At 39.2% G+C, this 19,397-nt stretch overlaps 1 protein-coding gene across 4 annotated transcripts in view; it reads right to left on the bottom strand.

Moving 5' to 3' along the window:
• Nucleotides 1-2,122: 2,122 nt before the first annotated feature.
• Nucleotides 2,123-19,397, bottom strand: part of LOC124569472 — a 463,279-nt gene continuing 446,004 nt past the window's right edge. For all 4 annotated transcript variants that reach the window (XR_006971243.1, XR_006971244.1, XR_006971242.1 and 1 more), the window contains 3 exons: nucleotides 11,791-11,898; nucleotides 3,351-3,513; nucleotides 2,123-2,530 (listed from right to left, as the gene is read on the bottom strand). The gene's annotated coding sequence lies outside the window, so the exon portion shown is untranslated. The remainder of the gene's footprint in view (nucleotides 2,531-3,350; nucleotides 3,514-11,790; nucleotides 11,899-19,397) is intronic.

Genomic DNA, 19,397 nt, shown 5'->3' on the forward strand with positions numbered 1-19,397 from the left:
CATGAGTTCCTCTGAAAGAATTGTTCCTCATAGTGAAGCAAAATTTTGAACATCATGTGTTAATGAGTTTGTTGCTACAATAAAATGCAATCTGTGGAAAAACTTCAGGATGAGAATGTTATTATTTCAAAAGCAGAGAAGGTCTGGATAGCTCCGTTCAAAAGACTACTGTCTACAAAGAGCAAGGTTCTCAGTTTGTATCTTGGGTTAGCACATAGTTTTAGTGTGTCACATACTTTCATAACAGTGCACTTCCTACTGCAGAGAGAAAGATTCATTTCAGAAAACACATTGGTTGATGCAGGAAAAATGAAGCTGAGGTAGAAAAATCCCACTGTGCCCACCCTCTGATGCCAACCAAAAACCCACAAGCCATACACCCTGAGACAGGCGAACTTCAGAAATGTCCCACTTACAAGCCAAAACATTACCACAATGAGAATGCCACTTAGTGGTGTTGGGGGCATGTCAATTGATTAGGAAAGTGTATAAGTGAAGCAGATATGAATGGGGAATCATTCTAGCAATGACATGGGCTGAAAAGGGGGCAATCCGTTGACATAAGTGACTTTGACAGGGGGCAGGTTGCTAGAGAACGGTGTCTGGGAATGAGAACCTGGGAAACAGTGAAGCTGGTCTCCTGTTCACATGCTACTCTTGTGAGTATCTATGGAAAGTGGACAAAGGGTGGTAAAACCACCATGAGTAAATAACAAGATGTTAGATGTCCACACCTCATCAATTAATATGGTCATCAGAGGCTTATCATGTCTGTAAAGCAGGATAGGCAGCACTCTGTGACAGATATGAAGTCAGAATATAACACTGGTCCAGGCACAAGCGTTTCAGAGCACATTGTTCAGCACACATTGTTGATCATGGGACTCCACAGCAGAACACCCCTATGTGTTACCACATTGACCGAATAACATTGTCAATTGTGACTGAAGTGGGCACAGGATCATAGAAGTTGGACTGTGGGTCAGTGGAAATGTGTCACCTGGTCAGATAAGTCGTGTTATATTTTTATTTTAAAAACTACAACCAGTTTCAGCTCCAAGGCCATTATCCAGTGGTATATGTGAGGCATCCTGAGAGAACACAGGTCAACTGGCAGTCTCTCAGAGCACGCGACATATGCCATTGGATAACAACCTCGGTGGAAAAACTGGTCGTGGTTTTTAAAATAAAGAGAAAAGTGTGACTGATACTGGAATTTTATTCAAAACCAATAATACAGCTGCAGAACCTGCATCAAGGTGCTCCACATGCCCAATAGGAAATAAATCGTATTTCTTGTTAGAAGAGGTCAATGGTTGTGTCCAGATAGGCCATAATACAGGCAAATATCTAGTCAAAATGTGCACCATGCCACAGACATAGGCCAGTGAGAATAGTAGTATGCTATGGGGGACATTCTCTGGAGCTTCCATAGGACCTGTGTTAGTAATCAAAGGCACTAAGACAGGTGTGGATTAGGTGAAAATTACTGTCGAGCACCTGCACCCCTTTATGCTTCATGTCTTCCCCGATGTAGATAGCATCTTGCAGCAGGATAACTGTCTGTGATACAAGGCCAGAATCATGCTACAGTGGTTTGGGGTGCATGCTAGTGAACTCACATTGATGTCTTGGCCACTGGACTCACCTGATCCAAACCCTATGGAACATATCTGGTATGCTAATGAGTGATAACCTCAGCCTAAAATCAAAAGTAAAGTACGAACGAAGCCCTTAAGAAAAAAATAAAAATGTAATTAAAAATGAGATAACAATGTTAACATGACAGACTAAACATGCTAATAAGATTATAAAGGAAGTGAAAGTTTAACAACGGTTGTGATTTAGTTATAAATTAGCAGAAATTCAGACACAAGACACAACTGAAGATTAATCTCTGTTTACAAGCCTTTATTAGGTATGTATAATACTTACTGCTGCAACTTACACTTACAAAGAAAACCTATAATTACAAATAAATTACATCAGACACATAAACTGGATTGCTGATTGAAGTACAACAGGTGAAGAAATAGAAGTAAATTCACTGCAGTGAAATTAATGCTATCCTTACTGGCACAAATTTGAAATAGTCATGGCATATCAATAAAAGAGATGCATCTTGCAGCACATTTCTTTAATGTGATGTATAACTTTACATGCAACAAAAAGTTCTAGTTCAGTGCCCCACTGAAATTAAGGACAAGGATGCAGGAGGAAACGAGTAGGTAATGGTCTTGTAGAGGGAATCATACTGAAATTTGCTTGGATCGCATTACAGAAACCACAGAAATACTAAATCCAGAGGGCTACATGGAGATTTGTAATTGCACTCCTACTTTATGATGGCACCACCTTATTTGGTTAATTCTGTACCAAATAATGACCATGTGTTCACAAAAATGTTTGTTTGTTGAAATGTAAGTCCATTTTGCAATACTGTAGCTTAATTTTCATGTTATACTCCATGTTTTGTTATTGTAAGGTGTTTATTGTAGACTTTTCTCTTCACTGATGGTTTTTTTGGTACCTGAAACATACAATTCTACAGTTTTACTATGCTAATATATTTAGTACCTCCTTATTATATACATTACATAATCAATGCTTACTCTGAGATACTGTAAAATTCAATAATAAAACAGTCTTAATTTCCTTTTGAGTGTCAACTAGAAGATGGTGCTATGGGTGATGAAAAGGTAATACAGTTACCAAATTTTCATGCTCAGTTAGTTCTTGCTTTGGCATGCCATCTAGGAATGTTCCTGCTCTCTATCACTCATAATTTTAGCAACAGTGCTTTTAATTTATTTGTCTAGGGATCATTTTACAGTGATGTAGGATCCACCAGCTTAATGCAAGAAAAACATAAGTTATATATACAAACATAAGAATAAACGTGTGTTTAAGGTGGAGAAGACAGCACAGGTGGTTGGCCATGATCTTGTTGAAGAAACCATTCTGGGATTACCCTGAAATGACTTCAGGAAACCTTGGAAAATATAAATGTAAATGCCCAGACACAATGTGAGCCTCCATCCTCCTCAATCTGAGACCTGTGTCTTAGCAAATGCACTACATCATTTGCTTATACCTAACACATAGTTGTCTCAGTTTTGTATGTACTTGGAACAAGTTAATTTAATAACATATAAAATAGTCATGCATTGTTCATTTAATGTAATGATATAAACATAATTATACACTGTTCATTTAGCTTCTACAAACTTTTCACAAAAAAAGAAAAAGATCTGCAAACTTACAGCTGATTTTAGGATCCAAACAGAACAGAGACCACAGTTTTTAAAAATCCAATAATACCATATAATCTGAAATGAATAATGACTTACTATTTTTATTTCATAGAAGTGCACACATCTGTGTTTTATGATCAGCACTGAAAGGCTGTTTGACAATAACAGCATGGTTTCCATAATTACTGTGTTCCGCTGTCCGTCGGCTTGTACCAAAAGACAAAAAGTTGTTCTCCTGCTGGGAAAGTTTCTGCTGCTCCTAAGAAAATTAAACTTCCTTTATTCATTTAATTGTAGTACATTTGTTTCTATTATTCAGTAGACAAAGAACCTAGTCAGAAACTAATACAGTAGTTATTCTTTGTGTGAGTTACAGAAAACAGGCAGAAATGAAAGACAAACGAAGTAAACCAAAACAGATGGCAAAACATGCGAAGCACTGAAAGTGTGTTTTATCAACAAGTATACAGTTGATAAATGTAAAATCCACAAATTTCTGGCATTCAAAGTTTCATAGAACTAATTAAGAGTTCTTATTTACACCATTAGTTACTCCAAGAGTTAACATGATGTATCAGGGTGTCTGGGAACATTGTTTTCCTCTTTTTACATTTACTATGTGTAAAAGTATTGGGATATCTAATGATGACCTTAAAAATTTGAAAACGCTGAATAATTCAATTCATTTTGCCTTGTAAAATAGGCAAGAAGTAAAATAAAATGTCATGCCTTAAAAAGTGAGTATCTCAGGATACAATGTGGGTAAGTGTGTGGTTGTCCACATTTGTGCTGTTGTGAACAGTTTTCTGATCTGTAAAAGAAGAGCAATTGTAAACTGGTTATTTCTAAATGGTATCAACAAAGTTGGTTCTAGCCTATAGAGGAAGAATCCATCTTATGTTCATTTGTGCTGTGAGGAAATTTTAAATATATTGATAAATAAACTTCTCACAGGAAGTTATGCTGTATACAGAAAGTAAAAGTAAACCTGCATTCTGAGAGCAGTTCAGTAAACAAGACACCAGGGCTTGTGTATACTCTTCAGTCAGGCTCTCTCCATTGACTAATGAAGGACGATCCAAGAATGTTACAATGCATGATGTAGCGCAACACATTATTTAATAACTTTTGTTCTTTGGGGCCTGTATTGCAAACTATATCTTTTAATGACATGATTATTATACATTATTTACAATGAGCCCATTTCAGTGTATTGCCATTATCAGGTGCTCTTACACATAATATAATTGCTGCCATGTCCTGTCTTTCTTAGAATTATTAGTTTCTCCACAGACGTACACTGAAGATGAATATCTGCTTTAAGTTAGTTTTTATGTACACTATTTTTCTTGACATTTTGTATGTATATTGCTACAGCTTATTGTACCATTTTGATGTACCTATTGTGTTACAAAGTGCTATTGGGTGAAACATAATAATGCCTTAACTGAGAGTAAACTTGTAAAACATGGTTATGCCAAAGCATCTAACTTCAGAGACTGATGTAGGAACTAATACTTTGTACTAAGTGATCTGAAGATGGCAATTGTTGAAACTAGTTATCATTGTACCAATATTTGCCATCGTGGCTAATAAAGTGTTCCCATAAGAAGACTACTGCATTGACAATATTGAATGTTACCCAGCAGCTGATTTTGATTTTGCAGATGTGCAAAGATTTGCATTTTCCAACAGACTCCCTTTATTTCGGTTATTGCATTCATTTTTACTTCATGATAATTTTTTTTATGACACTTCAAACATTTCATTCTCTGTACCCCTTGAATGTAAGCTCACATATATTTGCAGACATGCAGTTTGTGCTCAACTTCCTTTTGAACAGTTTTTGTACGTACGTGTTTCCTTATGATAGTGCATTTGTTGGAGAGACAAAAAATAAGTTACTTGGATTGTACCAGTAGATACGATTATCACAGATAACTTTCAATTTCAGTGCTACATTACAATAACTACCACATATGCTACACCACCCTTTCTTCTTATTCTTCCCACCATTGTCATATGGTCAATGGTTTTGTTTTGTGAATTAGTATTCACTACTTCGTTCAGTCCAATGCATTTTCTAGATGTAGGTCTGCAACACATATATCTTTATTAATTACATCTGTCCACTATTTCTTTGGTGTTCATTGTGGTATTCTTCAATCCACATTGTGCTGTTTTGCAGAATTTATCACATGCTCCCCCCCCCCCCCCCCCCCCCCTGAACCATGGACCTTGCCGTTGGTGGGGAGGCTTGCGTGCCTCAACGATACAGATAGCCGTACCGTAGGTACAACCACAACGGAGGGTTATCTGTTGAGAGGCCAGAGAAACGAGTGGTTCCTGAAGAGGGGAAGCAGCCTTTTCAGTAGTTGCAGGGGCAACAGTCTGGATGATTGACTGATCTGGCCTTGTAACACTAACCAAAATGGCCTTGCTGTTCTGGTACTGCGAACGGCTGAAAGCAAGGGGAAACTACAGCTGTAATTTTTTCCGAGGGCATGCAGCTTTACTGTATGATTAAATGATGATGGCATCCTCTTGGGTAAAATATTCCGGAGGTAAAATAGTCCCCCATTCGGATCTCCGGGCAGGGACTACTCAAGAGGATGTCGTTATCAGGAGAAAGGAAATTGGCATTCTACGGATCAGAGCGTGGAATGTCAGATCCCTTAATCGGGCAGGTAGGTTAGAAAATTTAAAAAGGGAAATGGATAGGTTAAAGTTAGATATAGTGGGAATTAGTGAAGTTCGGTGGCAGGAGGAACAAGACTTTTGGTCAGGTGAATAAGGGTTATAAATACAAAATCAAATAGGGGTAATGCAGGAGTAGGTTTAATAATGAATAAAAAAAATAGGAGTATGGGTAAGCTACTACAAACAGCATAGTGAACTCATTATTGTGGCCAAGAGAGACACGAAGCCTATGCCCACTACAGTAGCACAGGTTTATATGCCAACTAGCTCCACACATGACAAAGAAATTGATGAAATGTATGATGAGATAAAAGAAATTATTCAGGTAGTGAAGGGAGATGAAAATTTAATAGTCATGGGTGACTGGAATTCGAGAGTAGGAAAAGGGAGAGAAGGAAACGTAGTAGGTGAATATGGATTGGGGCTAAGAAATGAAAGAGGAAGCCGCCTGGTAGAATTTTGCACAGAGCAGAACTTAATCATAGCTAACACTTGGTTCAAGAATCATAAAAGGAGGCCGTATACATGGAAGAAGCCTGGAGATACTGACAGGTTTCAGATAGATTATATAATGGTAAGACAGAGATTTAGGAACCAGGTTTTAAATTGTAAGACATTTCCAGGGGCAGATGTGGACTCTGACCACAATCTATTGGTTATGAACTGTAGATTAAAACTGAAGAAAATGCAAAAAGGTGGGAATTTGAGGAGATGGGACCTGGATAAACTGAAAGAACTAGAGGTTGTACAGAATTACAGGGAGAGCATAAGGGGACAGTTGACAGGAATGGGGGAAAGAAATACAGTAGAAGAAGAATGGGTAGCTTTGAGGGATGAAATAGTGAAGGCAGCAGAGGATCAAATAGGTAAAAAGACAAGGGCTAGTAGAAACCCTTGGGTAACAGAAGAAATATTGAATTTAATTGATGAAAGAAGAAAATATAAAAATGCAGTAAATGAAGCAGGCAAAAAGGAATACAAACGTCTCAAAAATGATATCGACAGGAAGTGCAAAAAGGATAGGATGGCTAGAGGACAAATGTAAGGATGTAGAGACTTATCTCACTAGGGGTAAGATAGATACTGCCTACAGGAAAATTAAAGAAACCTTTGGAGAAAGGAGAACCACTTGCATGAATATCAAGAGCTTTGATGGAAACCCAGCTCTAAGCAAAGAAGGGAAAGCAGAAAGGTGGAAGGAGTATATAGAGGGTCTATACAAGGGCGATGTTCTTGAGGACAATATTATGGAAATGTAAGAGGATGTAGATGAAGGTGAAATGGGAGATATGATACTGCGTGAAGAGTTTGACAGAGCGCTGAAAGACCTAAGTCGAAACAAGGCCCCCGGAGTAGACAACATTCCATTAGAACTACTGACAGCCTTGGGAGAGCCAGTCCTGACAAAACTCTACCATCTGGTAAGCAAGATGTATGAGACAGGCGAAATACCCTCAGACTTCAAGAAGAATATAATAATTCCAATCCCAAAGAAAACAGGTGTGGACAGATGTGAAAATTACCGAACTATCAGTTTAATAAGTCACAGCTGCAAAATACTAATCAAATTCTTTACAGATGAATGGAAAAACTGATAGAAGCTGACCTCGGGGAAGATCAGTTTGGATTCCGTAGAAATGTTGGAACACGTGAGGCAATACTGACCCTACGACTTATCTTAGAAGAAAGATTAAGGAAAGGCAAACCTACGTTTCTAGCATTTGTAGACTTAGAGAAAGCTTTTGACAATGTTGACTGGAATACTCTCTTTCAAATTCTGAAGGTGGCAGGGGTAAAATACAGGGAGCGAAAGGCTATTTACAATTTGTACAGAAACCAGATGGCAGTTATAAGAGTCGAGGGATATGAAAGGGAAGCAGTGGTTGGGAAGGGAGTGAGACAAGGTTGTAGCCTATCCCTGATGCTATTCAATCTGTATATTGAGCAAGCAATAAAGGAAACAAAAGAAAAATTTGGAGTAGTTATTAAAATCCATGGAGAAGAAATAAAAACTTTGAGGTTCACCAATGACATTGTAATTCTGTCAGAGACAGAAAAGGACTTGGAAGAGCAGTTGAATGGAATGGACAGTGTCTTGAAAGGAGAGTATAAGATGAACATCAACAAAAGCAAAACGAGGATAATGGAATGTAGTCGAATTAAGTCGGGTGATGTTGAGGGAATTAGATTAGGAAATGAGACACTTAAAGTAGTAAAGGAGTTTTGCTATTTGGGTAGTAAAATAACTGATGATGGTTGAAGTAGAGAGGATATAAAATGTAGACTGGCAATGGCAAGGAAAGCGTTTCTGAAGAAGAGAAATTTGTTAATATCGAGTATAGATTTAAATGTCAGGAAGTCGTTTCTGAAAGTATTTGTATGGAGTGTAGCCATGTATGGATGTGAAACATGGACGATAAATAGTTTAGACAAGAAGAGAATAGAAGCTTTCGAAATGTGGTTCTACAGAAGAATGCTGAAGATTAGATGGGTAGATCACATAACTAATGAGGAGGTATCGAATCGAACTGGGGAGATGAGGAGCTTGTGGCACAACTTGACTAGAAGAAGGGATCGGTTGGTAGGACATGTTCTGGTACATTGAGGGATCACCAATTTAGTATTGGAGGGCAGTGTGGAGGGTAAAAATCGTAGAGGGAGACCAAGAGATGAATACACTAAGCATATTCAGAAGGATGTAGGCTGCAGTAGGTACTGGGAGATGAAGAAGCTTGCACAGGATAGACTAGCATGGAGAGCTGCATCAAACCAGTCTCAGGACTGAAGACCACAACAACAACAACAACAACAACATCACATGCTCTGTGCTGCTATCAGTACATCATATCTTCTCATTTCATCCGACATAAGTATCACCATTAACCATGTGTCAGATTACACACAGATGAGATGGGACACATGACCGTCACCTTTGGAGTTTGAAGGCAAGAAGAGACACTTCATGGAGTAGTGAGTTGCTCTACATGTTGGTATAGGCTGATGGTGTGGTGTGATTGTGTTGGAAAGAACAGAATGAGATGGAACCCATGTTCATCAAAGTATGTTTCTTATTATATGGCTAATGTTGATGTAGTTTGAAATGGAACTCCACCGATATTTACAATCGCCCTTCACAGCATCTTCCAGCACACTGGGCGGTCAATGTATCTACTGTGCCTCTTTGTTACCTGTTAAGCCGATATGTTCCTCAGTTTACCTACCAATCATGTATATTAAGTTGGCCTTTCTGTGGCAGATGCTAAGTTGCAGATGCTTGCAATTGGATTATGGCACATTGGTTGCAATGACAAGCCCTGCCTCCTTCTCTCAGGGCAGCTAACTTATAGCTTCTGAAATAAATGAATTTTTGTTGCTATGACACACAAAATTGTTATGTTGTTAACATTGGCAACAAGAGTAAATATTCCATAGTAACCCAAAGTCAGTCAAGTTTCAACAATCAGAAAAGAGCTACATTAAAGTATCTGATTATTACTCAACAAACATGATTAAGGTAGTGATAGATTATGCAGTACTATCAATATGCCAAGCTTTTGACAATGTTGACTGGAATACTCTCTTTCAAATTCTAAAGGTGGCAGGGGTAAAATACAGGGAGCGAAAGGCTATTTACAATTTGTACAGAAACCAGATGGCAGTTATAAGAGTCGAGGGACATGAAAGGGAAGCAGTGGTTGGGAAGGGAGTAAGACAGGGCTGTAGCCTCTCCCCGATGTTGTTCAATCTGTATATTGAGCAAGCAGTAAAGGAAACAAAAGAAAAATTCGGAGTAGGTATTAAAATTCATGGAGAAGAAATAAAAACTTTGAGGTTCGCCGATGACATTGTAATTCTGTCAGAGACAGCAAAGGACTTGGAAGAGCAGTTGAATGGAATGGACAGTGTCTTCAAAGGAGGATATAAGATGAACATCAACAAAAGCAAAACAAGGATAATGGAATGTAGTCTAATCAAGTCGGGTGATGCTGAGGGAATTAGATTAGGAAATGAGGCACTTAAAGTAGTAAAGGAGTTTTGCTATTTGGGGAGCAAAATAACTGATGATGGTCGAAGTAGAGAGGATATAAAATGTAGGCTGGCAATGGCAAGGAAAGCGTTTCTGAAGAAGAGAAATTTGTTAACATCGAGTATAGATTTAAGTGTCAGGAAGTCATTTCTGAAAGTATTCGTATGGAGTGTAGCCATGTATGGAAGTGAAACATGGACGATAAATAGTTTGGACAAGAAGAGAATAGAAGCTTTCGAAATGTGGTGCTACAGAAGAATGCTGAAGATTAGATGGGTAGATCACATAACTAATGAGGAAGTATTGAATAGGATTGGGGAGAAGAGAAGTTTGTGGCACAACTTGACCAGAAGAAGGGATCGGTTGGTAGGACATGTTCTGAGGCATCAAGGGATCACCAATTTAGTATTGGAGGGCAGTGTGGAGGGTAAAAATCGTAGAGGGAGACCAAGAGATGAATACACTAAGCAGATTCAGAAGGATGTAGGTTGCAGTAGGTACTGGGAGATGAAAAAGCTTGCACAGGATAGAGTAGCATGGAGAGCTGCATCAAACCAGTCTCAGGACTGAAGACCACAACAACAACAACATCAATATGCCATCCTACATCTGGTGAACCTGTTGTTAGAGGGAAACAACACAGCTTCTCCAGCTGGCAGGTCATATGAGCCCATAAGCCAGCCAATTTAGGGCCAAGTGGCCACTGGTCTAGTCTCACTTCTGTCTGCAAATGAATGTGTTCATCTCCGCCACCAGATAAAGTACCGACAATGCCTCTGCATTTCACTGATTATTCTTTGAGTTGTGCATGTTACATCTGGACCTGCTTGAGATCTGTGTATACAGACATCAGACTACTGCTGTTATGTTCTACTTTGATGGACTGTGATACCATTTGGCTAAGTGATTAATTTTCACGTCGCCTATGAGTGGTTTCCACTGCCAAAATTAAAGTGTGTTACTGTTGATTGTTTTTATTTGTAGTCTCAAAAATTCAAAGCATTCATAACACTTATGAACGATACATCATATTTTTGTTTGGGTGTAATAAACAAGTGTTAATAAATGACTTTTCAGATCTAAATGGGGGACTACAAAAATAAGGTGTCACAACAAGTAACCTACATGTGTCCTACAAAAATTAATACTAATGTACCATGATTTGATAATGAGAGGTACTTCCTCAAAATCATGTTCAATATCTGCCTTGACTGCTGACTTTGATGCATTCCCTGCTACTCCATGGAATTTGTTTGCCTTTGCATCTGGATATGCTTGGCTGTGCATTAGGGAACAAATGAAGATGACTATTTATACTGCCAACACATGGACTCTCGGTTTTCCCTTATTTCCTTTCAAGCTCTTAGTTTCAAATAGGAAAAGAGCTGCAAAAATGCTGTGTATCATATAAGCATGCAATGTCTGTTAGAATATTTTTTAATAATTTTTTGTATCTCTCAAAGTTTTCATTGATAACTTGATACACTCTCATGAAACAACATACTGATACTGAGAGCAGATCTGTGGCTGTCATTAAATCAACACAATGTAATGGGGGCTGACAATTTACCTTGTTGGTAGCAAGGCAAGATATTTACAAAAAATGCTGCTACTATCACACAGGCACTGGTAACTCAAGACAGTTCTACAGATGCTAGATGTTACAGTATAATCGGAAAAATAGAGGGCAAAGTTGGTGCATTAATGACTAGTAAAAACAAACTTCACAAATGAAATGTTTATGCTAAACTGTTTACATGCTTTGTATAAAGATATGAGGGACAAGTTTGCTGTTTCAGGAATGCTTACCATGAAAATAACAAGAGAGGTATCTTTGTATCGCTTCCTTATTTCCTCTGCTGCATCTTCTTGTCTGTAAGGACCATTCTGGCACTGCATCGAATTTTAGACGTTTAGCTGAAAAGGCATATCCAGTGATTTTCTTCTACAGGAGACCAAGGTTCTTTCATGCAAAAATCTTTACTTTACCTCTGTTACCAGCTTAATTAACAATCACAAATAATAACAAGAATAATATTATTTAGCTCAGACTGAGGTATTCCTGAAGCAGAAACAATTACAACAATTCCACTGGCAAAATAATTAGTTATGCTACTGAGAATAACAATAGCAGCTAAAATATAAAAATAATACTAAAATAATAATAATAAGAGCAATAATAATAATAATAATAATAATAAACAACCCCGTGTAGGCCCGGGAAAAGAATAGGCCTCCGGTATGTTCTGCCAGTCGTAAAAGGTGACGAAAAGAACAAACCACTAATAGGGCTAACCTCCCTTTTAGTGTGATTAGTTGGTTCAGGACAGAACTAAAGAAGCCTCGGACAAGCGCCGTCATGGTCGGGGACGACGCTTGAACCCTATGCCCGCCCACAATGGTAACGACACTGCTAGCCAACTGGAAAATGATTCAAATCCAAATAGAGGTGTTTTGCAGGATATGCTTCCTGCAACCACCCTAGAAAGAAAACAAAGACAGAGGATGAGATGGTCAGATGAAGTTAATCGACACCTCATGTTCTGTTATTACCAAGCAACAAACCTAGGAACCAACACAACTGGATACAGATCACAAGTATACACAACATTTATTACCAGATACCCAGAATTAAAATTTTTAACAGAACAACTACTAGCTGATCAGATCCGTGTAATAATCAAAAATAACAGGATACCCTAGTCAGAATTAGAAAACATCAAACAACAAGTACAACAAATACTGGAACAAAATAATGTGCAATCAGAAGAAGAAGAAAATACAGTAATGGACTCAAACATCCCAGAGCAAACAAACAAAGACCAACACGCATCAATTAAACAATCAGAGGAAAATGAAATCTTAAGACAGCCCCCAGAACAAGCACAAATAGAACACGAAGTGACACACATGTTAGATATAGAAGAAAAATTTCAGCTGACATATATAGAATACAAAGACACAAATACAGACATTAGACCATTCTTGCATAGACCACCAAATAACCCACAAGTCGAAACAACAATAAAAACTATCAACACAATCATACACAACAAAATAAATGAAAACATAACTATGGAAGAGTTACAACTACTGGTTTATATAGGAGCACTCGCTACACTAAATATACACACTAGGCAGAGATCAGAACCAACCAACACACAGAAGAAACCCACAAAACCAGCTTGGCAACACACGCTACAGATCAGAATAGAAAAACTGAGAAAAGACATTGGACAGCTAACACAATTTATAAGAAATGAAATGTCAGAAAAAAAATGAAAAAGGTTAGGTAAAATCTCACAACAAGAAGTGATAGAGCAATTAGATGAAAAGAAGCAGAAATTACAAGCATTGGCCAGACAACTTAGAAGATACAAAAAAAGTGAAAATAGAAGGAAACAAAACCAAACATTCAACACAAACCAAAAGAAATTTTACCAGACAATAGATAACACACACATTAAAATAGACAATCCACCAAACATAACAGACATGGAACACTTCTGGAGCAACATATGGTCAAACCCGGTACAACATAACAGGCATGCACGGTGGATAGGTGGATACAAGCAGAAACAGATACGTACAAGATGATACCACAAATGCCTGAAGTGATAATTTTGCAACATGAAGTCACCCAAGCAATTAATTCTACTCACAATTGGAAAGCCCCTGGAAAAGATAAAATACCAAATTTCTGGCTAAAGAAGTTCACCTCAACACATTCACATCTAACTAAATTATTTAACAGTTACATTGCAGACCCATACACATTCCCTGATACACTTACACATGGAATAACTTATCTGAAACCTAAAGATCAAGCAGACACAGCAAATCCAGCTAAATATCACCCCATAACATGCCTACCAACAATATACAAAATATTAACTTCAATCATTACATAGAAATTTATGACACATACAACGCAGAACAAAATTATAAATGAAGAACAAAAAGACTGTTGCAATGGAGCACGAGGATGTAAAGAGCAACTGATAATAGATGCAGAGGTGATATATCAAGCTAAAACTAAACAAAGGTCGCTACACTACGCATACATTGATTACCAAAAAGCTTTTGATAGTGTACCCCACTCATGGTTACTACAAATATTGGAAATATGCAAAGTAGATCCTAAATTGATACTGTTCCTAAACACAGTAATGAAAAATTGGAAAACCACACTTAATATCCAAACAAATTCAAATAATATCACATCACAGCCAATACAGATTAAGCGTGGAATATACCAAGGAGACTCATTAAGTCCTTTCTGGTTCTGCCTTGCTCTGAACCCACTATCCAACATGCTAAATAATACAAATTATGGATACAATATTACTGGAACATACCCACACAAAATCACACATCTGCTATACATGGATGATCTAAAACTACTGGCAGCAACAAATCAACAACTCAACCAATTACTAAAGATAACAGAAGTATTCAGCAATGATATAAATATGGCTTTTGGAACAGACAAATGTAAGAAAAATAGCATAGTCAAGGGAAAACACACTAAACAAGAAGATTACATATTGGATAACCACAGCAACTGCATAGAAGCGATGGAAAAGACAGATGCCTATAAATATCTAGGATACAGACAAAAAATAGGAAGAGATAATACAAATATTAAAGAAGAACTAAAAGAAAAATATAGACAAAGACTAACAAAAATACTGAAAACAGAACTGACAGCAAGAAACAAGACAAAAGCTATAAATACTTATGCTATACCAATATTGACCTACTCATTTGGAGTAGTGAAATGGAGTAACACAGACCTAGAAGCACTCAATACACTTAGACGATCACAATGCCACAAATATAGAATACATCACATACATTCAGCAACTGAAAGATTCACATTAAGCAGAAAGGAAGGAGGAAGGGGATTTATCGACATAAAAAACCTACATTATGGACAGGTAGACAATTTAAGAAAATTCTTTATAGAATGAGCAGAAAGTAGCAAAATACATGAAGCAATCACTCATATAAATACATCGGCTACACCACTGCAATTTCATAACCACTTCTACAACCCTTTAGATCACATAACATCAACAGATATGAAGAAAGTAAATTGGAAAAAGAAAACACTACATGGCAAGCACCCGTATCATCTAACACAGCCACACATCGATCAAGATGCATCCAACACATGGCTAAGAAAAGGCAATATATACAGTGAGACGGAAGGATTCATGATTGCAATACAGGATCAAACAATAAACACCAGATATTACAGCAGGCATATTATTAAAGATCCCAATGCCACAACAGATAAATGCAGACTTTGCAAACAACAAATAGAAACAGCAGCTCACATCACAAGCGGGTGTACACTACTAGCAAATACAGAATACCCAAGAAGACATGACAATGTAGCAAAAATAATACATCAACAGCTTGCCTTACAACATAAACTTATAAAACAACACGTTCCCACATACATGTATGCACCACAAAATGTAATGGAGAATGATGAATACAAATTATACTGGAACAGAACCATTATAACGGATAAAACAACACCACATAACAAACCTGACACCATACTCACCAATAAAAAGAAGAAATTAACACAACTAATCGAAATATCCATACGCAATACAACAAATATACAAAAGAAAACAGGAGAAAAAATTGAAAAATACATCCAACTGGCTGAGGAAGTCAAGGACATGTGGCATCAGGATAAAGTTGACATTATACCAATTATACTATCCACTACAGGAGTCATACCACACAATATCCACCAGTACATCAATGCAATACAGCTACATCCAAACTTATATATACAACTACAGAAATCCGTAATTATTGATACATGTTCAATTACCCAAAAGTTCCTAAATGCAATATAACATATACCGTACAGTTAAAAGGAAGTCACGCTTGATCAAGGTCCGCGTCACTTTCCATTTTTGACCAGACATAACGTCTGAGAAAAGAAAGAAAGAATAATAATAATAATAATAATAATAATAATAGTGATTGTGTAAAATGTTAATGTAAACATGAGGAAAGCTAATGAAGGGAGAAAATGGAGTTAGTAACATTTTGTATGAAATGAAAAGTTCGGAGTAGGTATTAAAATCCATCGAGAACAAATTAAAACTTTAAGGTTCGCCGATGACATTGTAATTCTGTCAGAGACAGAAAAGGACTTGGAAGAGCAGTTGAATGGAATGGACAGTGTCTTAAAAGGAGGATATAAGATGAACATCAACAAAAGCAAAACGAGGATAATGGAATGTAGTCGAATTAAGTCGGGTGATGCTGAGGGAATTAGATTACGAAATGAGACACTTAAAGTAGTAAAGAGTTTTGCTATTTGGGGAGCAAAATAACTGACGATGGTCGAAGTAGAGAGGATATAAAATGTAGACTGGCAATGGCAAGGAAATATTTTCTGAAGAAGAGAAATTTGTTAACATAGATTATAGATGTAAGTGTGAGGAAGTCATTTCTGAAAGTATTTGTATGGAGCGTAGCCATGTATGGAAGTGAAACATGAACGATAAATAGTTTAGACAAGAAGAGAATAGAAGCTTTTGAAATGTGGTGCTACAGAAGAATGCTGAAGATTAGATGGGTAGATCACATAACTAATGAAGAGGTATTGAACAGAATTGGGGAGAAGAGGAGCTTGTGGGACAACTTGACTAGAAGAAGGGATCGGATGGTAGGACATGTTCTGAGACATTGAGGGATCACCAATTTAGTATTGGAGGGCAGCGTGGAGGGTAAAAATCGTAGAGGAAGACCAAGAGATGAATACGCTAAGCAGATTCAGAAGGATATAGGCTGCAGTAAGTACTGGGAGATGAAAAGATTGCACAGGATAGAGTAGCATGGAGAGCTGCATCAAACCAGTCTGAGGACTGAAGACCACAACAACAACAACAACAATGAAATGAATTACAGCTATACCATTTCAGGTATGGAGGTGTATCTTGTTCTGCAGCACCATCACAGACATTATGGTGCTTCGTAGAACACTTAAATTGAAAGAAAGGAAGGAGGTTAGGGGTTAATACCTTGATGATGAGGTCACTGGGGACAAAGCACCAGCTCGGATTGTAAAAGGAAATCACACATTTTGTTTTCAAAGAAAATTTCCTGTTATTTGTCTTAAGAGCTTTAGGTAGACTGTGGAAAGCTAACTTTTCAGACATGGACACACCATCGATGAGTATGTAAATGATTAAAATTTCAATTCTCTGCGATAGTTAGAACAGCCACCAGAGTGCATTAGTGGTGTTCGTGTTTATTGATGTTGCCAGACCAGGCAGGGTATGTGACAGGTTTGACAGATGTTGAGTAGCCTCTATGAAGAACATGGAGACGTTGTATATTCGCATGTGACAGTGTTACCAACATCTGACAGAGTTTTGACAGAGGCCTCACAGTGGGAATCCATTTGGCCAGCTGATCGAATCATGAAATACCTAGATTTGTGGGACATTCAGATGTGACAGTTGTGCAGTGTTGAAATGCATGGGAACGTGAGTGCAGGCATACTTATCTGGCTGCCACAGGAGGATCACCATATTGTGCTCCAAGCACACTGTAACTCTTTCACACCTGCTGTCTCTATAGCCATCCATAATCGCGAAAACGTTGCCAATGAAGGATTTTGTGTACGAACTGGCTTCTTGATTACCGGTATGCCCCGTAAGTAATTGATGGGATTCATGTCTGGGTGGCCAAATCATTCTCTCGAATTGTCCCGAATATTCTTCAAACCAGTATCATAAAATTGTAGCCAGATGACTCGGCACATCGGTACTCATACACTCCTGGAAATGGAAAAAAGAACACATTGACACCGGTGTGTCAGACCCACCATACTTGCTCCGGACACTGCGAGAGGGCTGTACAAGCAATGATCACACGCACGGCACAGCGGACACACCAGGAACCGCGGTGTTGGCCGTCGAATGGCGCTAGCTGCGCAGCATTTGTGCACCGCCGCCGTCAGTGTCAGCCAGTTTGCCGTGGCATACGGAGCTCCATCGCAGTCTTTAACACTGGTAGCACGCCGCGACAGCGTGGACGTTTCCGTATGTGCAGTTGACGGACTTTGAGCGAGGGCGTATAGTGGGCATGCGGGAGGCCGGGTGGACGTACCGCCGAATTGCTCAACACGTGGGGCGTGAGATCTCCACAGTACATCGATGTTGTCGCCAGTGGTCGGCGGAAGGTGCACGTGCATGTCGACCTGGGACCGGACCGCAGCGACGCACGGATGCACGCCAAGACCGTAGGATCCTACGCAGTGCCGTAGGGGACCGCACCGCCACTTCCCAGCAAATTAGGGACACTGTTGCTCCTGGGGTATCGGCGAGGACCATTCGCAACCGTCTCCATGAAGCTGGGCTACGGTCCCGCACACCGTTAGGCCGTTTTCCGCTCACGCCTCAACATCGTGCAGCCCGCCTCCAGTGGTGTCGCGACAGGCGTGAATGGAGGGACGAATGGAGACGTGTCGTCTTCAGCGATGAGAGTCGCTTCTGCCTTGGTGCCAATGATGGTCGTATGCGTGTTTGGCGCCGTGCAGGTGAGCGCCACAATCAGGACTGCATACGACCGAGGCACACAGGGCCAACACCCGGCATCATGGTGTGGGGAGCGATCTCCTACACTGGCCGTACACCACTAGTGATCGTCGAGGGGACACTGAATAGTGCACGGTACATCCAAACCGTCATCGAACCCATCGTTCTACCATTCCTAGACCGGCAAGGGAACTTGCTGTTCCAACAGGACAATGCACGTCCGCATGTATCCCGTGCCACCCAACGTGCTCTAGAAGGTGTAAGTCAACTACCCTGGCCAGCAAGATCTCCGGATCTGTCCCCCATTGAGCATGTTTGGGACTGGATGAAGCGTCGTCTCACGCGGTCTGCACGTCCAGCACGAACGCTGGTCCAACTGAGGCGCCAGGTGGAAATGGCATGGCAAGCCGTTCCACAGGACTACATCCAGCATCTCTACGATCGTCTCCATGGGAGAATAGCAGCCTGCATTGCTGCGAAAGGTGGATATACACTGTACTAGTGCCGACATTGTGCATGCTCTGTTGCCTGTGTCTATGTGCCTGTGGTTCTGTCAGTGTGATCATGTGATGTATCTGACCCCAGGAATGTGTCAGTAAAGTTTCCCCTTCCTGGGACAATGAATTCACGGTGTTCTTATTTCAATTTCCAGGAGTGTAAAAATTCCATCGTTGTCTGAGAACACGAAGTCCACGAATGGCTGCCAATGTCTCCAAGTAACCGAACATAACCAGTTCCAGTCAATGAACGGTTCAGTTGGACCAGAAAGCTCAGTCCATTCCACGTACATGTAGCTCACACCATTAGGGAGCCAGCACCAACTTGCATCGTACCTCA

This window comes from Schistocerca americana, unplaced genomic scaffold (genome assembly GCF_021461395.2).
Source record: "Schistocerca americana isolate TAMUIC-IGC-003095 unplaced genomic scaffold, iqSchAmer2.1 HiC_scaffold_15, whole genome shotgun sequence".
Taxonomy (NCBI): domain Eukaryota; kingdom Metazoa; phylum Arthropoda; class Insecta; order Orthoptera; family Acrididae; genus Schistocerca; species Schistocerca americana.